The sequence below is a fragment of the Mytilus californianus genome, unplaced genomic scaffold (genome assembly GCF_021869535.1).
Source record: "Mytilus californianus isolate M0D057914Y unplaced genomic scaffold, xbMytCali1.0.p SCAF_6, whole genome shotgun sequence".
Classification (NCBI taxonomy): Eukaryota; Metazoa; Mollusca; class Bivalvia; order Mytilida; family Mytilidae; genus Mytilus; species Mytilus californianus.
Genome location: NW_026262712.1, coordinates 66,683,146 through 66,710,130, shown reverse-complemented (window position 1 = coordinate 66,710,130; position 26,985 = coordinate 66,683,146). Strand labels below are relative to the sequence as shown.

The 26,985-nt window shown below is 32.4% G+C and overlaps 1 long non-coding RNA gene across 1 annotated transcript; it reads right to left on the bottom strand.

The window, feature by feature from the left end:
• Positions 1 to 10,579: 10,579 nt before the first annotated feature.
• LOC127705525 (uncharacterized) lies at positions 10,580 to 26,395 on the bottom strand. The gene is made up of 5 exons (XR_007983900.1): positions 26,359 to 26,395; positions 18,982 to 19,079; positions 13,653 to 13,763; positions 11,446 to 11,545; positions 10,580 to 10,591 (listed from the first exon to the last, which is right to left on the bottom strand). It is a non-coding gene; the product is annotated as an uncharacterized LOC127705525 (long non-coding RNA).
• Between the last annotated feature and the right edge of the window lie 590 nt (positions 26,396 to 26,985).

Here is a 26,985-nt window from a genome sequence, read left to right as displayed (position 1 = left end):
TACTAGACCTTTCATGATCCAATCTCAACATTTGACGACCGTTACTTATTCTTTCACGATTTTTTTTCATGATATACCGAAGGACACCCGTGAAAATGGTTAATATAGGATGTGATCGAATTGATGTGTCTATATTTAGCTTTATCTCTTTTTATAACAAAAAATGTTTATGTCTTAAAATGTATCCAAATCAAATTAAAATTATTGTTCTTATGATGTGTCATCAAGGCCCACTACGGATCATTATTGTTCTTACGATGTGTCATCAAGGCCCACTACGGATCATTATTGTTCTTATGATGTGTCAACAAGGCCCACTACGGATCATTATTGTTCTTACGATGTGTCATCAAGGCCCACTACGGATCATTATTGTTCTTATGATGTGTCAACACGGCCCACTACGGATCATTATTGTTCTTATGATGTGTCAACACGGCCCACTACGGATCATTATTTTCTTATTTTGTTTTTTTCTACCTTGTTGACTACCTTAAAATTTCCTAGAAATCAATTATAAAACAAGGCCAATACAATTACGTTATGAATGTTTTAATGAATTCTTGAGTTATGTCGCATAGGTTGTATGATTCACCGACCACACCATAACATTCCGTTTTCATTGTCGAAAAAGCATTTGTTTATACAACTTTTTTTAATCAACGCCTTTTTGATATATTTTTCTATAGCTCGCTTCCATCGATTGATTTTTATGACACGACACAGAGAGTAAAAGCTATATCCTGTACATATGAGGGTCTGGATGGGGGTTCTTAAATTTTCTGTTAGTATTGACCCATTATTCTCTATTTTGTAAAGCCCATCCACACCCTCATATACTCAGACAGGATTGAAATATAACGAAATTCATCTAATGAAAGAAAATATATGAAAGATGTACTAATTAATCAACCAATCAATTGAAAGTCCAGGATGCTTATATCAGATAAAATTAACCCAAAAAATGTGTGCAATTGTATGAAGCGTGTTTATCTCAAGATGTATTTTGATTACTTTTGTCGTTAAGTTGCTGTTTCATTGATGTGTACACTACATATCATCTTGAAATTCATAATTTGTCAAAATAGATGCATCAGTACTTGTATGCACCTTTAATAGAACAAATTAAGAATATTGAGGATCATTTAAATTTTACTATAGTGTTTTGCATTTAAAAAAAAATACAATGGACTAGAAAATAATCCCAATAATTTTCTCATTGTGTGCATACATTTCATAAAAGTAATTCGAATAAAATCCACAGTTCGCCAATGTCTTCTGAGATAATATACCGAGGATTATAGGATAAGTTTTGTTGAGGTTTGGATTACAATCCACTTCAATTGCCATCTGTTGTTTACTTAGTTATTGCTGACATATCTTGGACTTATTTCAGATTCTTCGCTAATCCCCGATCTGACGACAAAGTTTGTCATTTCAGGAAATGTACATCACGACTTTTCAACATTTCAAATTAAGGAAACCAAAAGACGTGCTTCTTAAATATTCATTATCAGGAGAGAAACGCGATAGTCCATTAAGACTGTAGCCTAAATGATTTTATTTGACTGAAACGACTCAGATAAATTTTACGTTAGGATGATTTATAAGTCTTGTAACACTCGTGAATTTGAGATAAATAAATGATATGACATATAAAATTTGGTGTAATGCGCATTCGTAGATTTACTTCAAAAAAAAATCAGAAATATATATGCCATACCGTCATACCTTTGAATTAAAACTTTTTACATTTTTATAACTTATTATTATAATCAATATTATTATTATTATCATTATTATTTTTACTATTACAAGTAAGGTCAATATTAATACCTAAGTTTTGCAAGACTTTCAACCCTTAATTTCATCCTGGTTATTCATAAAAGCCACTGAACGTTGATCTAAGAACTTTCAATCAATCGTCCCTATATTAATAGATATGATTTCTTATTAGTGAATGCATGAAGTTCAATCTTAATACAATTGGGAAAGTTATTTGCGATAAAAAAAAATGTATATAAAATGAATCAGTCTATCCATACTTGATACATAACCGTAAATGTGAGCACACTTATCATGCTTTTCCAGAATATGTATGAAATATTTATATTTAACATAGGCCATTAAAAAAGTATCAATTCAATACTTATGATTCAATTTTTACCAAATTCCGTTTCATTTTACTTCATCAATATTGGATAAAAACTGATTTATCAGCTAAAAAAGTTTAACTAATGTCTTAGACGCATTGTTGTGTTATGAATTAATCTGTTTTGTTGTATTTGGATTTATTCAGTTAAGACCGAGAGAAGAGAAATTTTATCAAACTTATCACATGTTTAATACCGAACAGAAAGTGTATGTGGAAAAAATGTCAAGTAACTACTTGTCGAGTTTACATCATGTTAAATTGAAACTTTTTCAATCGATTGACTTCACTTGACTTTTATGATGGACAGTTTTCACATTAATCCAATATAATTTTTCACTGGTTTATTATAGATATCTTATGTGTGCCAATAATTTGTATAATTCACTAAATCAGGTTTTATCAACTTCAAATTGTTATGAAATGGTCTTAATGATTTTCTTCTTCAAAACATTTTATTTGATTTCCGTTTAATTTGTACATCCAAATGTTTTATACAGTTTCTTAATCACTCACTGCTGAAGTTTTAACAAACATGTTTCAAAAGAAATTCTGCATGAATCCTCTAAAGGTTTTATGCTTTTCAGACATGCAAGACAAATTTCTTTCAAATCAAAGAGCAAAATATTTTTTTTTAAATTTACGAGGGAGTAATTTCTTATTGTTTTATCTTTTTGGTATTCCCTCGTGAGACAATTTACAGTTGTAGTTTTTTAAAGGCATTTTAGGACAATTAGAATTGGCTGTCGCGCAGTTCCTCTTCGTGGTCAATATTGGATCAAGATTTGACTTTTAAGTATCTATTATTGGAAAACAGTATATCAGCATTATTCTAAACACATATAAAAAATATACCGTTTTTGAAAATAACGCAAGATATTTGGTCTGACATCAATTCTGATTGTTAAATGCATTAAAAAAATATCTAAAAGCTATGTTTTTTTTTTGCAACTGTAATAATTTGCCATAACTATTTTCTTTCTGAAAACATTAATCAGAATTGTCAGTTTTATGAATATCTATTGTTAATTTGATGGATTTAGTATGCTTTGTATTGAATTTGTCAAATATTCTTTTTTTTTCCAAATCTTAATCACCAGTGCTATGTATCATTAAAGAAGGAGGATATTTTGGGAGGACTTTTTTGGTCCTAATTACACCTTTGTAATACATAAAATTTGAAGGAACAATCTTAAAGGTTTTAAGTAGTTTTTTTGTTAAAAGCACTACCACGGTCTTGAAAAGCTGTAGATAGTAAAATTAACAACAAATACCGAACTCCAAGGAAAATTCAAAACGGAAAATCCTTCAACAAATGGCAAAATCAAAAGCTCAAACACATCTAACGAATGGAAAACAACTGTCATATTCCTGACTTGGTAAAGGCATTTCCTTATGTAGAAAATTGTGGATTGAACCTGGTTTTATAGCTAGCAAAACCTCTCACATGTATGACAGTCGCATATAATTCCATTGTATTGACAATAATGTGTGAGCAAAACAAACAGAAAGATCATCCCATAACAACAACACTCCCCTCCCCCTTTAAAAGAAAAACAAAATAAAGCAATAGTTGCAGTATAAATTGGTCAAAACCTTTACCAGAATTCCCTGGTAAATTTAGAGATGTAATGTAAAAGTATGATCCATTGCATGAATTTTAAACTAGTATTTTACATTTAAAGTTATTCAAAACGTAATTTAACTGCCAATTTTTCTTTTGATTAATTTAAGAAACAAAATACTATACCATCTAGCAAAATATTTTACTCAGGCCTGTCTCATCTTGAACTTTTATCGCGGTGACAGTAATTGCTCTATGGTAAAAGCATCACTGTGACTTAGAGATGAATAACATGCTACAACGAAAGCGCTATTCCTTTGCTTTTAGTTGAAATCCGTGAAGTGATTTTGTGCCATGAATATAGATACACCATATTCTTTCCTTTGATCAAATTTTGGTACTGTGGATTCATTCATTTTCAGTGTATTAATTTTCGTGGATTGATGAAAAATGTAATTCCGTGGATATATGATAACGTGGTTTTGCCAAATTCTGCATTGAAGCATATAAAAAATGTGCATTTTGTTGAATATCTAAATTCGTGGTTCACTTTTATCCACGGTTTGTTGTTTTTAAATTAGTTAAAATCTATTCGGTAATTTATAGTTTGAAAACAATGTTTAATTTTATTTCTATTTTGTCTGTATTAAAAATCTGCTCAAATTTACGCTTTACATTTCTAAAGATTGCGCCTTCTTGTAATGATTATGGCGTTATGAATGACATCTGCTCCGAAGTATAGCCTTCAAAATTATAATGTAGGTCGACATGATGGCAAATCAGCAAATTAAGTACTTTTAACCTGCTTTCTGCTCCTGTGATCATTCTTTGATGTAGTCTTTTTACTCATTGTTTTCCTTATTTTGCATTTGTTGTTCTTTATTATACCGGTATTATAAGGTACGTCATTTTTTTCCTCACTTATTATAAGGTACGTCATTTTTTTCCTCACTGATTTTCAGTGTACGCTCATCTATTTATATTTTATTATTATTTTGATCGAGATGGGTTTAAAAACAATAGTTTAACCCATCCACATTTTCACGGTCTGTACCAAGTCAGATAAGTTTAGATCCCAAAAAAGAGTTTAAACAATCCATATTTACAAGGTATGTACCAAATCAAATGGAGTTAAATCTTCAAACTATAGATTAAATCTATCCACAGGTTCACGGCCTGTACCAAATCAGATGGGTTTAAATCTCAAAAGTATAGTTTAACCCATCGACATGTTCACGGCACTTACAAATCGGAAAACTAGTCATTGGTTGTCTTTTGTATATCTTAATGGTTTGAGTCTTCAAGAGAATTCGATGTTCGTGTCAGATCATTGATAGTATATACTGAGTTAAATCTTAACCTTTCTTCACTCTGAACCAATTAGAGATCCACATATTGTATATACTTTTTGCTGACGACGGAATGTTGACCTCTAGAGAATAATTGGTTTTGTGTTATTATGTTTCTCTCCCAAAAACGTGTACCCAACATATCCATTATTCAAATATAGATATGGCTACCCGTTGATATAATTGTGCGTACTTTTCTCTTTTATGTTTTAATCAAAATTGGATTCATCCCTGATCTTCTTATATTATTTATAATGTTGATATAAAAACAATAGCGTACAAAGATTTACATGTAATAGTTATCTACATAGATATTGCGGTTTTTGCTAAAATTATCATAGCGTTTTCAATTGTTAAAAACTATAACCAATGAAATATAAAACACACTAAATAGCAGCATAGGTATAGTGTATTACTGCAAAGAAGACTGTTTTTCTCCTGAGCTTGTTGATCATTGGGTTTTGTTGATGCACAGTTGGTACTATATCATCAAGAAAGTATGAGTAATAAAAAAAAGTGTTGAAACACCGAACACTTTAGAATTGCAAATCCGACCAAAAACCAATATTCGCTTGCCAGAAAGCAGGGGTATCAACAGCTCAGTAGTCAGTACCTCGGTACTGACATGATTTATAACAAACTTTTCTAAACTTGTCCGTTTATAAATTTAGAAACTTTTAAGAAACTAAGGTTTCAAATCCATCATGCAAAGTTGACCTTAGATGGATTTGGCTATTATTTTTAGGTCCTTTTTGGTCATAGAGCTCTTCAACTGTTTCGGTTCTTATACATCCTTGGCTTTCAAATACTAGTATTCGGCTTTGAGCGTTCCTGATGAAGAGAAATTCAGAAAAGCGCATCTGACGCATGACATTTATATTTAAAAAGGGGGGGGGGGGGGGGTGCAATACCTTTTTCTGTAAACTTGTTTTGGGCTATTTCAAGGTGTTGTTAACTGTTATTTGAAATATATATAAACTGTTAACTGTTTTCAACCCACTGTCTGTTATCTGTTCTGTTAAAATTGGCAATGTTGTAAACTGTTTTATATGAAAATGGGATTCCTGTTATCTGTTACTTGACACTTAAAGTATTCACTGTTTTTGACATACTGTGAAAGTACTTTTGTTCGTGGGGTACCAATTTTCGTGGTTTTGGTGGATGGCTTTATCCACGAATTTAAGTGTCCAACGAAATATAAAAACTGTTATCCAATTGCAGACATGGAAAGATCCCCATGTAGGTTTGACTGCATGGATGCGGGCATATAAGACAATGCACTGTGAACTAAATATTCAACTTCAGACCGGATTTTACCCAATGGGCATTTAATCTTTAAAAAATCTAAACTGTACGACTATTAGCTTTTCAATTCTCATGAAAAATAAGTTTTGGTCGATGAAAGTCAGATTTCATGTGATGATAGGCGACAGTAAAATGTGTTTATTTTATTGTTTCATAATTTTCATTGAAAAAAAATGATTTCATTTTGGGCTTCCTTTTTTTTTTATCTCTGTTAACTGTTTTTCCGAGAAAAAAAACTGATAATGATCAGTACTTAGAGAGGTCATCATGCCATCCATCCTCTACTTCCAGAGGCATAATCAAAGGAGAAATGCTTCGCTTTAAGAGATGTACGAACGATCCAGTAGATTTGCAAACACAATATGCGTTATTTTCTAAACGCCTTATCAAAAGGGGATATAAATAAAATGAAATTAAAACTGTCATGCAGGAGGTGACTGCAAAACAAAGAAATGACACATTAATGGTTAAACCCAAATCTGTATTACAGTTTCTCTACAGTGTTTTCTAGACAGAAAACACACTTAAAGAACAATATTTTGAAACACTGGGATAAATTAAAAGATGGCGATTTTTTATTTTTATTTGATACGCTTTCCGTAGGCATAAAAACTTGAAAGACACAGTAACATCTGCAACTCTTGGTAATTAACATTACATTACATTGCAAATTATGAAAATATGTTCTATACTAAGTTTGTTAAATTGATAAACATTGACAGAAAAGAAAGAGTATAGAAAAGTATTAGTCAAACAGATCACGAGGTGTCGAGCGCCTTATAAAAATTACAGTATTTTTAAGTTTAAGTGTCACCATGAAATGGCTTGGGCTTCTGACGATGGGCATGGCCATGGTCAATTAGTTTATTCAAATTGGTCTAAATAGATGTCCGAAACACCTTGTGATCTATGGAGTTTGGGTGCTGGGATAGGACAACGATTTATTGAAATAATAAAGCATATAGATTAATGTTATCAATGAATTCTATTTGAAACTATAATACAAGTAATAATTCAAGAAAAACACAATAGAGTACTAATCTTTGGACTCCTTCAGTTAAACAATGCATTTTAAACAGCCAACCGGTAGGAAAATGTTCAGAAATGTATATTCAGATCATGCAACTTGACACTGACTTCAAATATGGTTACAGTCAAAATATTGTTTCAAAATAAGCAATTTTGAAGTCATTTTTTAGGTCCTCTTTGATCTCAAAATATCTATTTTTGAGATCAGGTAGGCGCTGAAAAAATGACTTCAAATTGGCTAAATCTCTTTTCGGCCGGGGAGGGGGGCAATCCCACCAGATCCCCTACCAGGGTTTTGCCCTGGACCTACCGGGGGCCTTAAGTGGCCCCAGATCCCTTGCCAAAATGATTTTGCCTGCTATTCTGAAATTATTTCCTCTTATTCCAAATTTAATGAAAACACTGAGGTGCTTGGAAGGGGTGAGTATTTCCTTCTTTTTGCAAGACACCCGCTGTTTTGTTTTAAAAATTCCTTTAATTCGGATAGAACAATCAAATATCTTAATATTTTTCGATTTTTCAATATAGTTAAGTGTTATTGAAGTTTTTACACCACTGTTATCTGTTATTCAGTTAAAGTTGGTGTTAACTGTTATCAGCATATTATATTTGTTGTTAGAAAATGAAAGGATATGGAGTAAATGTACATGGGACAAAATCGCACACAATACATAGAAAACATAGAAATTATCAATGAACAGGGCTTTTATTCCTGTTCTTCATCTTGACAGTTGATGTTGATGTTCAACAATGAACAAATCATTCATACCCTAACTGTTTTTGCCAAAATCGAGGTGTTCTTAACATGTTAACGGGCCCCCTATTGCACCCCTCATTAAAGTGTTACATTTCATTTTATTTTGTCGGTACTACGTAACGGTATTGTCATGATTCAAAATCTATGTTTTGTCTGTATGTTAGGTTGCAACTGTATAAAGTTGACCTAATCTTTTGCACAGTTTAGGGCGTTATAGTTTTGTGCTCTCGAACTTTTCAAACTGTTGATCTCGAGCGTACATGTTGAAGGTCATTTCCTGATGGTATCATCAGCTCAGAGGTCAGTTTTTCAATGCTGACTTGATTTATAACATACATTTTTAAAAGCCCCTTAATAAATTATTAAGAAACTAAGGTCCAAACTTCATCGGGCAAGGTTGATCTAGATTTAGTTCCCTTTTCTTTTAAGTCAATTTGTCATAATAGCCTCTAACGTTTCTGCGTAGTTTTACATCCTAAGTCAGGAATCCGATTACAGTAGTTGTCGTCTGTTTATGTAGTTCATACGTGTTTCTCGTTTCTCGTTTTTATATAGATTAGACCGTTGGTTTTCCCGTTTGAATGGTTTAACACTAGTACTTTTAGGGGCCCTTTATAGCTTGCTGTTCGGTGTGAGCCAATGCTCCGTGTTGAAGGCCGTACCTTGACCTATAATGGTTTACTTTTATAAATTGTTACTTGGATGGAGAGTTGTCTCATTGACACTCATACCACATCTTCCTATATCTATCTAATGTTTCTGCGTAGTTCTACATCCATGGCTTTCAAACGTTTTGGTTTGAGCATTACTAATGAATGCAAATAAAAGAAAAAGCTCTTAGAATGCATGAAATTTATAAAGTGCTTTGTTCATTTATTCAGAAAAATCAGGCTTATAAGGACCCTTTAATGATATACAATATTATTATTCTGTTTCATTTTCGTCCCATACATTCCATAGGAAAATGAGTAGGTTTCCTTACCCAGCCGACAACTCTATATAAAAATAAGGAAATATGATAGGATTGTCAATGAGAAAACTATCCACCAGAGACCAACTGACGTCATAAGCAACAACATGTCACCATACGGTCGTCAATAATTAACAAAACACATACCGTATCGTCAGAAATAAAAGATACCTACATAACAAAATGAGAAAACCAACAACCTGTCAAAATAACGAAAAACAAATATGACAGACCGTAACCAACGAACCCTTGACTTTTAGGCTCTTGCGACAGTCGCACAAAGAATCAGCTCGCCTTGGACAGTGGTGTACCAGCATAATATAAGAACGACCTGTGAAAATCGGGATTGAAAAGGATTGACTCCTTAGATTGCCATGAAGCAGAAAGCAATTAACATGAAGACAAAAGTAACAAAGAACCGAAAAATTATAACGAAAATACTGAACTCCAAGGTAAATCAAAAAAGGTGAAGTCCACATAAATTACCAAATCAGACGTTATCAACCAACGGAACGAGTGGAAAACAACTGTCATATTCCTGACTTGGTAGGAATTATTGAAGTTACTGAAAGCTAGTTCAAAGGCAATTACAATTAATAAATAAGGCATGTTCTTTAAGACTAAAGTGTCAATCAGTACACATTCAACGGATTAAGTATTCTATTTTTTTTTATTTCAGTGGTAAACATCCGAACAAAGTTGATGGGTTGTTCTTGTTTTTATTTGTTTTTACAATTCCCAAGCATATGTGTAGTTGCATACTTGGTGTTAGGCTTCCTTTAAAATTAGTCTTCAATGTTAACTGAATTGATTGATTGATTTTTGGTGTTTTAACGCCACTTTTATGCACCGCTTTTGGGCTATTTCGTGGCGGCCAGTTTTTATTGGTGGAGGAAGCCGGAGTGCCCGGAGAAAACCACCGACCTTCGATAGGAAAACTGACAATCCTAGTCGATTAAGATTGGAGTCGAGTGCACCCGCACGAGCGGGGTTCGAACTCACAACCTCAGTGTTGACTGGCTAGTGATTACAGTAGTAACTACTTAGACCACTCGGTCACCAAGGCCCCCAATGTTAACTGAAAACTCAGTACAGGAAACCAAATATATTTGTTGATTTTTCTGCGTTTGTATGTCTGATCAGGTACAAAACTGGGGTTAAAGCATAGTCATAAATTGCAATAAATGGATCCATTTATTTACGTACTCAAAATCTCAACCATTCTTATCAGATATACACAATATAAACAGACATAGTGCCTCACGTTTAATATCACATTTTCGTCAAAATATAATAAATAAACAAAATAAATAGCAAGACGTCTAGCGCAGCTAGATTTCCTGAGACGAAACAAAAATAAAGTAAATTTGATTCCGGAAATTGATTGTCCATAATTGTTTTTGAAGCTTCATTATTCCACAGAAATTTAGATGACTACGAAAGCTCTCTGGACGGATAAATCCACCTGAAACAAACGTGGTTGATATTATTAACAAAATAACACATAAATTTCATAATTTCTGTTTTTCTATCATTATATTGTTTCTTATTTCATGTGAATCACGTAACACGTTTAATTATGTGTTTCATGTGACACGTTTTCCATAACAGACTTTCTGTGTCACGTGACATGTTTCTTTATGTGAATCACGTAACAAGTTTAATTATCTGTTTCATGTGACATGTTTTTCATAACAGCCTTTCTGTGTACCACTTTAAGAGCCGTGATAGTAATAGTACACTAACTTGTGATATTCAAGGGTTTTCATTTGTTATTATGATTTCCTGCTTACAATGAAGCTATTGAACGAAGGGGTTTGTGTCATCTATTCGAAAGATTTACTGAAGCCACCATGTTTTGGTAACCATGGTGAACAAAAGGGAAAAAACTCTCGCATTTTTTATTCGTCAGATAATTCATTGTGTTAATAATGTCAGATCCCGTTTTCGGATGACAATACTAAAATAACAATACTTGTTTTCTTATTTAAGCATGAAGCATGTTCATCATAATCTAATTTCCATTTTATGGTTTGATTGTTAGAATAAGCGCTGATCATGTGGTAGCTTGTATATCGTGGGTTGGTCGGAAAGAAGGACGGAAACTTCAGATCGGCACTATAAAAAAGGTATGCTAAGTAAGGAAAGAACTTTTGCCATTAAAAAAAATCTCCTGCAGGCATATCAAATATTTTGTGTTCAAGAGTTTTTACGTCCACCAAGACAAGTACTGTAGATAAATATAATCATTGCGAAAAATAAAAGACAAACGGAGGAGACAAATTTTCCTTTATTTGATAATTTCCAAAATATACTTACAAATTTATCAGATCATAAATGGCTGTCATCAGAATATTGCAAAAGTCTGTTTTTGTTTATGAGTGTTCTGAGTATTCCGGTATCTCTTTTCCTTCTACCACTGTAAAAAGAATAAAAAAAAGAAATGCATCAAAATTTTGTTTTATTGCACACATTAAGCCAGTATCGTTATTTGGATATTTAGAAACACAAAATTATTTTGCATGAAGCATTTTAATTTATTTTCAATTCACTTTATCAGTGTATAGTGTTTGTTTTCATTCTAAGAGTTTTAAATACTAGTTTAATACTGATATATTAAAACATACTGTGAATTTGCATTACAATACTTGTTTTTTTTTCTCATTACAGCGAGCTAAGCGAGCAATGACGAAGCTGTCGCCTACAATGAGCTTTTGCAGAATGAGCAGAATGTTTGTGAAGAAAAAGTCAAGAAGTTTATGGAAAACTCTATATATGATTTTTGTAAGGTTGGCTTTTCAAAGTTACTGTATATTTTTAAGCAATGAACGCGTACCCAATATCTTAGCACTATGGACGAAACTGCTTTCGAAATGCATAAAACCGCAGCGTTCTCTTCGGAGGCATGGTCTATTTATACCATGTTGCTCAAGTAGATATTGATCTTTGCAATTTATTCTCTTCGGAGGCATTGTCTATTTATACCATGTTGCTTAATTAGATATTGATCTTTGCAATTTATTGAGTATTCCTCCGCTTTGTCTACGACCACATTTATTTCATATAGTGTACACATGTAGTGCTAGTCCCTTGCGCAAAGAAAATTTAAATCGAAACTGACGGTTCCAATTAATTTTTGTTTTTAAATTTTTTTTTCCGTCCATTGACTTATTTCTAGTGAGCCAAGTAATGTTTACTGGGAGATGGGTTGCTTGTTGTAAAATAATAATAAGGTTTCCACGTAAGTTGGCGTACTTTTATCGAAGTATATCTACGCAACACAGACTATAGCTAATACAAAAATTGTGGTTGAGCCAATGTCGATCACATAAAATGAAAATTTGTATGAACATATCGCTGAATGACGGATGCTTTAGAATCGTAAATTCAGACTGGTTCCATGTTCGTGACTTCCATATAAAGTAAAAGTTTAATACGGGGGTATATTGTCAATGTTTTGCAATTTACGTAGCTCACTGATAAGCATGATAAAAACTAAATTTGCCATGGAGATAAATAGAATAGGGCCATTTAATGAGTACAGTGCACATGTCTCTATTTCACTCGGCTGAATATTTTATAAATTCAACTTTGTTCTTATGTAACAAAAATGGATCTGCTAATAGTCCATGATGCTTAACTAAAGCACTATCGTTTGCCAGTAAACTTGTTTGAAAAATGAGGACCGGATTGGTAAAAAAAAAATATGTTTTTTTTTTTTCTTAATTTCGTAAATGTATGTTTAGAGATAGGGTTTTGGCAAGCATGAATCTTTTTTGCGTCATTGGTTTGTTCATTTATTTTCAAAGGAGAAAAAATATGATGTTCATAGAACTTGTTTTTCTCATTAACTCATTCAAATAAGTAGAATATTGTGTTTTCGCAAAAACATGCTTTGGCTCGCTGATATACTCCTTGCTATACTCATTTGCGACCAATATAATAGAAAAAGCGTCATGCTAGATGAATTTATCGATTCTGGATTGACTATAACAGAGATACCTGAATGCAGAAAACATCCGTTAAGCCTGGCCAATATTAGCAGAGATACCTACATGCCATATGGGTCAATTCTGCCATGCCCAACTATACCACTACCTCGCGACAACGCAATCAGCGCCTGTAGCTCTGCAATTCTTTGGTCTGAAGACGTCCGCTTTTCAAATCTGTAGTAAATCAAGCATGCGGTTTATGCCCAGGAAGATTATAAGTGCATTGAAGCTGCAATTTGGGATGGTGAGTTATATCATAGAATACGTAGATGTACGGCTTCTTTATAAGTATTTAATAAATATCAAGATGGCATTTTATTCATGCCACTAGGTGTTGAAAGATTTTGGTACGTTTTGCATAATTCGGTAGACTTGCGTAAATATGAAGCCTAAACACGTGTGTCATTTTTTACAGAAACGATTTCGCATATCAAGTATTCTATGACATATGGAAATGGAAGATCATGCAAATGAGTCTGGAAACGCTGCAGCAAAGCATCGTCATTTCTGCAATATAAATAAATTGATACCTACATTTTATTTGTGTCAAACTGACCATGCGTTAGTAAAGGTCGTCCTTGGTATAATGCCAGTCTGGCTTGATAATCGGCTATACGTTGATCTGACCATGATCTCTTGGCAAACCTGTGAGTGTAAGGTAGTAGCAACATGCATATATTTGCAGACATTACACAGATGAAGAAATGGTTTTTTGTTTTCCTCTAAAGTTTTATATAATTTTCTCTCATTACTTTTTCTAGTCTTTCAATTCATTCTAAAAAAATGTTTTAACCACCTCTTCGTAATATAACATAACACCATGCAAAATAATAAATGAGTAATATCGAGCAGAGTTTTAAAACATTACAATAAGGAAGTAAAAAGGATCGATCATACAAGTTTATACATTTAGAGAGGTCGGATCCCAAATGATGTTAAATAGATTCTAATTATCACTGTTTTTTCTTACTTTTTTAATTCGAAATTACTTTTTTATCATTGGGTCAAATAACCTTATAATAATCTTAATATTTTGAAAGTTTTGAATTTTGCAAAATATATAAACAAATTACTGTCTTTAAAGAGATTATTTGAATTGTAATTTTGAATTAGACAAGTCTACAAACAATTTAAATTCAGTGCATATCGGATAACGCTATACTGATGAAAAATAAGTCACAAATTTCGTATTTGCTACATGAGTGAAATAAAACATTTGTTATTTGTTTATTTATTAAACCTCCAAAGTTTTCATTTGTTTATCCTCCATTATTGTAACGTTTCAGTTCTATTTTAATGTTCTGCTCAATATATCGTTAAAATATATGATCATTCTTAAACTAAATTAAAAGCATGTGTTTCAGCATGCCAATAAAAAGCCTACATAGTCCAACTTGTGAAAAACGACAACTTATTGATAATTCAGTCTCTTTAAATGAATTGGGTTTGTCCAGGTTTACAAATGTTTCATATATCGAAGGGAATGCCGCTTTTACAAGTTGGACTGTGTAACATTATATTGCAAACTTTCATTGATAAAGATTAATATGTATAAATATTATTGCATATACTGTTTCATGCTAAGTATCAATATATTGTTATAATGGTAATATTATATCATATATCATTCCATTATATATACCACTTCACCAGACGTTACGTTACTTTGACGAAACAACACGTACATTTTGTTGTACCTGGTTTGAAAATCAAACAGGCCGCACGCTACCTCTCGACATCCACCGGCTAGGCCCAGTCTGATCAGGGCAAGATACTCAGAGGCCTTTGCATCGGCCATTTGACGTTTAACACTGAAAACACAGTCACAAACATATAACATGAAAACACACACATATATTGACAAACAAAACAAATGTTTACGTATAAAAGACTGCCCTAACATAGATAATTTTTAATGGTGAATTTCAAGTTTAACGCAATTGATAATCTCACGTAGAAAACATAAAGCAGTTTTGCACAATTTGATTCTACTACTGTTTATGTATTTTGATATGAATGTAAACAATTAATCAAGTAAAAGATAATTTTGCATTGACGTAAGTTGATTTAGAATAATTTTCTTTTTCCGCCATGTTGGAGGACAACGTACAAGTTTTCAATTACAACAGGAGCTTCATCCAAAGAATGCACACGAAACTTACTGCGTTCCACGTTCTCTTCTCCAGGAATATTTAAAGTGAACACTTTTGTAAATGTAGCCTTTACGCATAAAAACATTTCTTATATTATCAAAAGAATTTTAATAATTTTAAATTGTTTTAACCTTTTCTTTTGCCTAAACTTGTTTTGCTTTTGTTGAACAAGACCGAAAAAAAGGACTATAGAAAAAAGTAAAATAAAACCAAAGGGCATTCAAAAACAAATTAGTCAAAGGATAGGCTACATCCTTAAAAAAATTGACGTAACGGCAAATAAGTCAACATTACACTATACAAAAAACAAAGATAGAGTAACACGACTCCCCCTTTTTTAACAAATGGGTATTAACATGGGACCTTCGGAAGAGTGTGCACTTCTTGCTCTACCAGTGGAATCCTTCGTGTTCCTAAAGACAAGTAAATAATCCGATGATTAGTCAAAATCAGACAAGAGGGGGTGGGGTGTGTGTGTTGGGGGAGGGGGGGAGTTGTGGCTACTATTGGCGGAATTTGTCCGTAGTGATCCGTGACACAGATTTTTAAAAGGGTCAACGAAGTCATCATGGCGTCCGTTTAAGTAACTTTAAATCAGCTGCTTCTCTTTTATTTCAGCAATTCTCTATCAAGGAAGTTCTGAGTGGAAATACGAGGTATGTTTTACCGTATCAGTTGGAAAATGTGTATTTTAACTATAGATGCTGTCAAAATGTTGCTGCATTAAATGGAGAGTTCACAATAGGAAAATTGAAGTCGTCGCTTTTGGCGTAATGTTAGATTTCAACCGGCATCAATGTCGAGTTATAGGTCAAAGTGAAGTATGAAGACCCTTTGTATCTTTGGTATCATCAACTCAAATTCAATTGGGTAAATGCAGTCAAAATGTGGTATATACCCAATTAGCAGTCTCTCGGATTGTTAATATATTGCGAAAAAATGCCTGACTTTTGTGGAACAATTTTTTTACATCCTAATTTGAAGACAGACCTTCAATGCAATAATTAAAGAGAGGCGAAAGACATAAAAGTGACACCAAATCTCATAACTCGAAAACAAACTGATAATGCCATAGCAAATAAAGCTGAAACTACATTGCTCAAGGATGATATCAAATGATTACATAACGTTTCTCTGTAATTTCCTGGTAAATTAAGAAGCTTCCAAACGTTCATAGAACAAGGCGGGAAACGTGTTACTTTATCCGTAGTTAGAGTTTGAAACCTCTCTATCCTATAATTAATGATGGCAATTCTTTGAAATATATGAACATTTGAATTCTAAGTCAATTTTTTTTTATTAATCAGTAATGACACTATCGTATTGTAAATTTAGGCACGATTTTGGTCATCATTTATTGAACATTTCTTTATGAAGATTTATTAGCATTAAAGTGATCAAATGCAATCATTTTATTTTACTTTTCTGTTGTGTCGTCATTTCTATTAATATAATTTGTTTGACATTGTATGACAAACATTGGTTTGAAAAGCGTTTCCGTTTTTCGAATCATCTCGTAGGAGGTTAATTATGCTTATTATGTAACAAAGAAGCAAAACAAATCTAATATATTTTCAAATTTAATTGATGAATAAATAAAACAACCAATCGGTAGTGAGGAAACATCAGTTTTAAAGTGGCTGTGAAAAAGCGATGATCTGTCGTAATTTTACTGCACTTATGAAAAGAGGAACGTTAATTTAAACTTCAAATAGTAAACAATTACAGAAATGATTCGTCGCAAAGTATGGATAAATTGATTTCAAATTAACAAATTGAGATTGATAATATAAATCTTAACAGACAAAATCAAATAAATTAGTATAAAGGAATTTTCTAGGAAAGGCATTAGTAAAGGCTTACGTTACGTCGAAGTATTTGATTTTTTACTCCTAACACGTAATGAGAAGGTTTAACAGCAATTGACAAATATTGAATATTTCCACTCCAAACAAACCGGAAATAGTATCAAAAAGAAATACTTCATAGACAATGTCGACAGCCTTTTGATATTAATTCCAGATAGAGGATTCACACAGTTATTTTACTGAATGAAGAACGTCTTTTCAATTTAAGAGGTTATTCATGAACCATGTTGAAAATTGATGGATGAGGGCATGTTTGAGGATGACTTGGAAAAGCCGTTTTCAACTAAGAAGAATATCATTTTTTTAAATCTGCTTGCTATCTTTAAAATAATTGTGTGGTATATAAATGGCATCAAACAATTGCTTATATTTTTACCATATATAAAATGTGTATGTAAAATATACACAGACAACAAAATTTAAATATTCCTATCTTGTCAGTGTTTGTCAATAGATCCCTACGAAAAATGTAAGAATAATTGTACGAATGTTTTGAATTGTAGACTAAAGGAAACTGCACAAGAAAAAAAAACGGGAAACCAGCAACAAACTTTGAAATTAAAATCGAATTTGAACCTATTAATTAAGAGACGAGAACAACCAAATAACACATTTGTTTGATATATCAAAACCGATTAGGAAATGTAAAACGGTTGAGAATTAGAAAAATCAACGTTCCTTCGAACCCGACGTATAATGTATGCAAAGCAGTGTTTCACAGGAGAGCGTAGCTTTGAATTAACATTACTCACATAGATTTCTGAAGATTAACCATAATGTAAACACTGACCAAGGCTTTAAGGCTTCCAATGTAAATCTTGTCATATTTTGAAACATTGGCTTGATAATCCATATATATGTAGAATTGAAGACAGAAAAAAAAATCAGATGAAGTCGGACCGCGCTTTGAGCATCTGATACAATAAGAAAATCATAATATAATGTCCTGCTTTAAAGGGAGTGAAAATTTTCGATTTTTACAGGACATTCGTGTCTCTGATGATCGACCTACCTTTCATAGTGACAGTCTTCCGACGTCTGTTAAAATATCAGAATGTTTTGATATCTTTTTTACATTCGGCTTGAAAGAAGAATGGATATTATGGATGATGTCGCTTCACAAAATGTATTCGAAAGTGTTCTCGAGCTAACATTGTGGACCAAACAAAACAATGTCAAGTAAAAATATCAATATATGTCCATACATAGATATAGAATATTGAATTGTAAATATATAACTTGTACTGCAAACATGAATCAAGAAAGATAGAAAAAGTATTTTAGGCGCTTTGAAATGTGACCGGATATTGCATAACAACTATGGATAGAAAGACGCCCTTTGATATGAAAAAAAGAGGCGAAAGATACCAGAGGGACATTCAAACTCTAAAACAAACTGACAACGCCATGGATAAAAAAGAAAAAGACAAACAGACAAACAATAGTACACAAAACACAACATAGAAAACTAAAGACTGAGCAACACGAACCCCACTAAAAACTGGGGGTGATCTCAGGTGCTCCAGAAGAGTAAGCAGATCCTGCTCCACATGTGGCACCCGTCGTGTTGGATAATAATAATGGTAATAAGTCTAATTCCGTAGTATGAAGTATGCGATATCGGCGAATGCGTGTAATTCGAAAAGAAGACTGCAGCAAAAGAAAACGGAGATCAGTCTAGAGGAAGACTGCATATTCACGCATACGTTGGGTATGCAGAAAATCAATATGAAAAGTGAATACAAACATATACTTGAACTTGTCAATATGAAGACTGAATACCGACGAAAACAAAGACAACATATTGACAAACGCATACACAAATATAAAAACAAAACGTACCGATCTAAGTCATCATCTGTATATCTTGCTTGCACTACACATGCTAATAATATCGTTACTGCTACTATTATACTTGTTGTATTTTGCTTCATGTTCATCTGCAAAAAGATAGATAAAAACAGATAACCTCTAGATGAAAAGCAGTAATCTTAGATCTGTAAATATAAAATATAGACAAGTATTTGCTGCTAAACGCTTTATATCATTCCTCAAATATCATGTTTTTTCTTCTTTTCTTTCATCGTGGTTGACCAAAATTACTAGAAATGAGTGTTTAACATTGACTTATAAATTTTCTTCCACGTGCATGTAAAGTTGTTAAGGAATCTGAGCTTTGATCTGTGACTAAAAATACACGATGTTTGAACAACTGTTCGAAATCGAATACGAAAGCCAAGGTATATATTAAGTTTGACTTCCTCTTTTCCGAAAATATTTAACCTATAAGTCACCGTGTTTATTGTATAAAACTGAAAAACAATTTTGAATAAATAAAACTAGGAAAACCAAAAGAAGAAGGAAAACAGTGTAAGTAATTTATCATGGGTAGAATACGAAACAATAATCTAGTTTCCTCTAGTTGTTGGCCTTTTTACATATTGAAAATGTTAAAATCTGTATTCATCTTTCATGTTATTATATTATGACTTTATTTGGTAGTATCCTTAAAGATCAACGACTTCAGCACTGCTACTTACTCAACCAATCAAGAATGCTTTTAGTAAACTTATAACTAAAGATGAAAATATTTGAAATATATTAACAGTAAATAACAACAGTCTCACTCAGTTCAATGATATTTGCTTGCATTGACATTTTCACTTACCGGAATGGCATCGTTGTCTAGGATAAGAGTACTTGCTTTTTTTATGAAAGAATACATAGATCAATATTTTATGTTGTTGTAAAGCAATGTGATATTCAGCGAAATGTAACTAGAAGATAGCGTGTACTGCATAAGCGTAGTGGCTGCGCCTTGGTGGACTGTCATACAAGTGAGAGGTTTAGCTAGCTATAAAACCAGGTTCAATCCACCATTTTCTACATTAGAAAATGCCTGTACAAAGTCAGGAATATGACAGTTGTTATCCATTCGTTTGATGTGTTTGAACTTTTGATTTTGCCATTTGATTGGGGACTTTCCTTTTTGAATTTTCCTTGGAGTTCAGTATTTTTGTGATTTTACTTTTTTCTGCATAAGCGTAGTGGCGCATAAAAATGGCACGTAAACGGTAGTTAGTCATAGTGTTGTCACGCGAATAGTTCTAAGTATAATTGGTAATAGTAATTGTACCATAAGCTCCTGCAGAGTAAAATTGCAAACAATATTCGCGAACTTTAGTGCGACAACCCAAAATATTAAAAAAAGTATTACAAGACAAAAATTCCATAGTAGAGAAAATATACAATTTTTAAAGTACAGTTTGTACAAGTAAATTTCAGAATCTAGTACTCATCAAACTCATTTGTAGCACTGTCGTATTGAATGAACGTTTTGTCAAGTCAGATATTAAAAAGCAGAGGTCGTTTGTGTTCTATAAATGTTTTGGTTAAGGATACCTTATGGATATCTTATAATGTTGATATATTTCGTTCGTCTATCCTTCCCGTTTCAGGTTTAAGTTTCGGATGATTTAAGGTAGTTTACCATGAGTTTGTGGTCACATTAATTTGAAACTTAGAAACATATGTTCAATATGATGTATTCTATAAAACTACATCTACTAACTTCTGTGTCGGCCAAGATATACGCGCGTGATAGCAATTTCTGACGAGTCGACACCAAAAACTTTGGAAAAACTATTTAAGATATATTTTAACTGAAACCATTTAGTTAAACTAATATATTAAATTGAAAGCAATTGTGCTTGTTAATCTTCGTCAACCTTTTCTTGGCTTCTATAAAGGGGAATGATTTTATATTTGATCTGTAGCTTCATAATGTTGACGTGCAGCGGGTACGCACTTTTACATCTGCAGTGCGCTAATTCCTGTGTGTAGATAGTTGAAAATTTTACACTCACTGTACAAGGAAATTTTTCGTCAAAGTTTTCTTGGCTTCAATGAATGAGAAAGATCAGTTATGATTCAGTATACATGTTACCTCAATCAATTGCATGCAGCGGTGCAGATTCAGACACAGTTTTGGTCTTGTTCTGTTTTTTACTATTATATGGATATAGTGATTACTAACATATACATTTACTTATATCTGTGATATCTTGCATGCGGATACGCTTATTGTAAAAATGTCTAAGGTGACAATAAGTTGGCTATTTCACTAATTTTAAAGAAAACTTCAGCAATAGCAAGAACGGAATGAACTTGTGTCAAAAACTAAGATCCATTTAAAGCATTGGATAATTTCTTTGACAAGCTAATGTGTACAATTCCTAGATAGACAAGCAAGCGAGAAGTGATATACCTTTTTGAAAAGCTCCCAAAAGCAAACAGCATGTATTAGAAATGTGATTCAATATAACCTCAAATCAACTCACTAAATATTGTATTAACGGTACAAAGTACTAGGAAATCTCACAAAAAGAGAATTGGAAATGGAATAAAATTCCAGTCTTTAAATGTCACAGCTGCTATTTGAAAAATAGAAATACAGGAAAACTTAAACTGGTACACTTTTTTGCTTGGCACCAGTCAGCGGATTGCATCACAAAACCAACATCTTGAAAGTTCATTTAAGCTGTTGTACATCCTCGTTTCCTTAAACAATTATGACTATTCAATCGTTTTATATACGCATTCACTTATAGATTTTCAGTAATATGCATAGCATTGCATATGCGCTTTACGTGAATTACAAATACACTTATACTTACGCAAATTGAATTCAAGAAAACTGGTATAGATTAACAAATGTTTTAAAATTCAATTTGAATTTCTAAGTATTTGCAATTCAGCATTTTAATATAATTTTGAAAGAAAATCTATAAGTCCATGTCTAAAAGTTACATACATTCTCGGTCAAAAGAAAAACTCAAGTAAGCATTAGATCTTTATAAATTTTGAAGACAACATATAGTCAGTTTAACTAACTTGTGATGGAAAAAAACGTCGTGTTTTGTCCTACTACTGTTTAATTTAAAGAATAGCTTAAATGTTATCCAATGGTTAAATTAGAAAAGGAAAAAGGTTATCAACATGGCCCGTTATGTTGTCCAATTGGCTCGTAAAGCTAGAAAAGGAAAATGTTATCCAAATAGCCCGTTATTCTAAAATAAAAAAAGGAACATATTATAAAAGGGCCCATTAAGCTAGAAAAAGAAACTGTTATCCAAAGAGCTCGTTAAGCTAGAAAAGGAAAATGCTATCCAAATAGCCCGTTAAGCTAGAAAAAGAAAATGTTATCCAAGGGCCCTATAAATGTTATCCAAGTAGCCCGTTAAGCTAGAAAAAGAAGATATTATCCAATGGTCCGTCAAGCTAGAAAAGGATATATGAATGCATTATCTTTCCTGTATACAAAACAAGTAAGAGGTTTTCCATAGATGTGAAAGTAGTATGAAAAGATTTGTGTAAATCTAAATAAAGCAAACAATATTAGAAGAAGGCATTTGTAAAGCGACACATACGTGTACTAACAAACCAGACAAAAAGATTGAATTAAGACCAATCAAAATACAAACACATAAGGACAAACAGGGAACCTATTGAAAACAAAATTTATAACTTCCGGTTTTTTATGAGTTTCCTATTTAGTGATAAAATTTCGGAATAATTTCACGTAATCAGAAGTATAAACAAACAGGGCTGATATGCATAAAACTACTTAAGTTAAGATTTGTTCCGAACGGACGGATTTTTCTACATGTCCTACGATAAATTAGTACTACGATTAGATATCTTAACTTAAGCGGTTTTATGCATATCAGCCCAGAGTATGAACACCAGAAATATCAATTGATATTGAAATCAGGTAATTATTCTTTATCTCCAACTTGGTTCCGACATGCGCCGTATAACTTTCTTGTAAAATCTAAAAACGTGTAGTAAATGGATTGAGTATGAGCAATTCGTTGAAAGTGATATTTGAAAATTAAATATATCTTTTTTAAAAAATAATATAAAATTCGAATAAAACAGAGAAAAAAATATTAGATAGATACAGTAAGTAATTGCTGATCAGGAAAAGGGCAAGTGATAACAAAAGAGATGTTTTATGAAATGAAAGTGTACTTCTCTTAAAAAAATAACAGTACTGTGTTTAAAATTTGCCATCATCAATTGGTAATGTGGCCGTCGGTAGCAAATACAGTTGTATCTGCGACGAGGAACGTAGCCAGTAAAGGGGATATATGCGACTGTCAAATCCCAAATTTACCATGGCACTTCTTCAAACACAGTACTGCTATTCCTGTTCTAATGCAATTCTAAAATGTTCAAAATAAACATTCCAAATATCCCAGAAAAGTCTATTGCGCGACGTTGTTGCCAATGACTCCGGCCGTCAACCATGGAATTGTCATCAGCTATCGTCCAATCAAAAGTGGCTTTACATATCACGTATTTCAATTGAATTGGATTTATTTGTAAATTCAGGTGGTGAAAGACAAACTTGTCAATGAAAACATTTAAAGTTGTATGAACTTCAACGAAGTTGAAAAAGATGCGTCGACATGGCTGAAATCGATTATGCATATATCACCAGTCAAATAAACCCAGAACCATATCAAGTCGCAAGCTCTGATATATCAAATGATGAGAAACGTAAACGCAATATACTGGCAAAGATCATGTGTTACTACTACGAAATAGAAAGTTAACAATTAAAAACAGAGATAATTGTTTTATAGATCAAAACTTTGACTTGTCCATCACCGTGAGCAGCATGATCAAGATTTGGAAATGACGCAGACCCCGTATCTTTGTGGTATCTTTAAACAAGAGGCTCTCAAGAGCCTGAATCGCTCACCTGTATTTCAGAGGAGAAGATTTTTAAATGTTAGCAAACTTGATGAACAAATTGTGTAAAATTGTCTTTAAAGGGCAATAACTCATTAAGGGGTCAATTGACAATTATGGTCATATTAACTTTTTTGTAGATCTTACTTTGCTGAACATTATTGCTTCTCACAGTTTATATATATCTATAATAATATTCAAAATAATAACAAAAAACTGCAAAATTTTGTTAAAACTACTAATTTGGTGGCAGCAACCCAACAATGGGTTATTCGATTCGTCTGAAATTTTCAGAGCTGATAGATTTTGACCAATTGAACAATATTACCCCATGTCAGATTTGCTCTAAAAGATTTAGTTTTCGAGATATAAGCCAAAAACTGAATTTGACCCTTATGTTCTATTTTTAGCCATGGCGGCCATGTTTGTCGATGGATCAAAACTTCTGATACAATTTATAACTAGATACCCTAAGGAACATTTAGTTAAAGTTTGAAGGTATTTGGCCCAGTAGTTTCAGAGGAGAAGATTTTTGAAATAGTTTACGACGACAGACGACAACAGACGACGACGACGACAGACGACGGATGACGACGGACGCCAAGTGATGGCATAAGCTCACATAGGGCCCTTCGGAGCTAATAATCAGTTGGACATATTGGGACTCTCTAGAAAACTGATTACAAGACTCCAGCGAAAGGACATTATCAATAAATCTGAAATAAAAATTAAACGCTTATGTTCTTGTTTTTCTATCTGTCTTTAAGAAGGTTTTGTATAAGTTTATTTCATTAAAGTAAAGAAACATTTCGGCTATCAGGAGCGCACAATAGGACCCACTGGAATCCCAACGGTCAGATGCAATATCAACCTACAAAACTCAACAGATATATTGTCGATAAAAGTGTTTCCCAAACACTTTTCATTTCTTTTTTTGACTGCGTCAACCAATGTGTTTTACAATTGATAACATTATAAAAAAAGACCAATAAACTTTCTTCCTTATTAAAGTTTGTTTTCAGCAGTCTATTTTAATATTGTGTCTATCCTTGCTCTCTACAAATCCAAAAGAAGTAAAAGTACAATTGTAGCTGCATAGAATAGACATACAATTGAGAAGTTCCGTTTAAGATGGTTAAATACTGCTGTCAAATCTAATTACCACCATCTTTAAAGTAAAACAATACAAGATTTTTGTTTTCCAACATAATGTGTAGACGTTTTATTGTTTCCTGGTCGCTTGACACTTAACTTTTTAATATTCTATATTCTGAAAACGTTTTATAATTCATTGAAGACTCCATTTTTAGAATTAATTCTTTTTCGAACGTATAGAAAATAGAATGGATGTTTTATAAACAAATATGTTTGTCAACTTTTCCTTTTGACTCAATCATATTTTATTGCAATGAAATTTGTTCAAACCTTTGTTATTTTATATGTCTATTAAATAACCCTTTTATTTGATTTTGAAAAACGTATAAACTTAGAGCAAGTGCCCAAAAATTGGTACAAGTTGACAAATCTGATTTATACGTGAATGGGTGTTATTAAATACTAACTTATATTATTTTTAGAAGTTTGTAATATTTGTAAATTTCTGTTATGAATTAAATGTTATATGTATGGCTACGTATCAGCTGATTCAGTAAAAAAACAAGATGACTGGGGTATAAAAAACATGGTCTATGAGGTTTTAGTTTGAGAACTTTTCCAATATAAAATATTTATGCTCCAGGCCAACTTACACTTTTTGTACAGTGGCAATCCAAATTTACCGTCATCATCCCGTTGGATTACTTTACAGAACAAACCTTATAAAAATAAGGAGATGTGGTATGATTGCCAATGAGACAACTAGCCACCACAGTTCAAATAAAGTGGATGTGAACAATTATAGGCAACCGTACGGCCTTCATCAATGAGAAAAACCCATAATCATGTTCCTAGATTTGTTCTCGCTCTAAATAGGAATGGCATAATTCCATTGGACGAAAAGCAAATAGTCAATTCGTCAAAAAAGAAATATAAATGATGATTCCAATGCATTTGCAAAATACACATTATTTCGCTTTAAAAAGATAAAGATTCAAATGTTATTGAAAAACTAAGGATATGAAGTTTCCATCCATGACACAAAATCAGAACATGCACAGCAGAAACCACAACAAACAAGCAAAGAAACAGCGCTTTTATTGCTCCTTTTAGAACATTACTAAGTTTATATTATATATATTAAACGTTATATGATATCAATGTGTAATACTATTTGACAATTATTAAGCATGCCACGGCATAATACACTGAAACACGAAGACAAACGGTATATAAGTATTGTGACAGCAGGAAAAACTATACTTTTGTTATATTCATTTCCATTAATAAATGCTGCTAAAACTGAATATCTTATAAAAATACGATTAATAATATTAGAGAGTTTAATTGTAATAAAAATCTTACCTTTTCGGGAAAAGAATTAGTCTTTCTTAGATCCAAGTTCAGAAGTAAATGGAAGATTAATTAAGATTTTTCAATATTTATAGATTTTTTTCTATTTAATTCGTGACGCAATGGGAACATTAGCAATACCACGAATGGAGGCGATGCAAACTTCAATTGACCAATCAAATACACTGTCTGAAGTTTGTAAAAAGTGAGAGCCAACTGTCCTAAATGAACTGCTTCGCCCATTTACGTGACAACAAATATGGCATAATTGTTTAAAACTGTCCAACGTGTCACGTCAGACGCAAAATAGAGAGGTACTTTAGAAAAAAAAAGTATCGGTTTTGTAGCACTGGCTATTACTTTCGATAAGTTGCTTTCTATGTGATGTTTGAAGTGATTGTTCATTTAAATATATAACGTATATCACTATTAGTATAGGTATGATTTAATTGACATTTAAGTAAAGTGATTTTACTCTAATTGGGTTATACATTTGTAGTAAACGTGATTGTTGTGAATTAGCGGTTACTGCGATTCAAGTAAACATAAATGCATTTTATAAATAATTTTTAAAAATGGACAGTTTAATCTAAAAGAACAAATTGGATTTAACACGAATATCCAAAAACCATATTATAC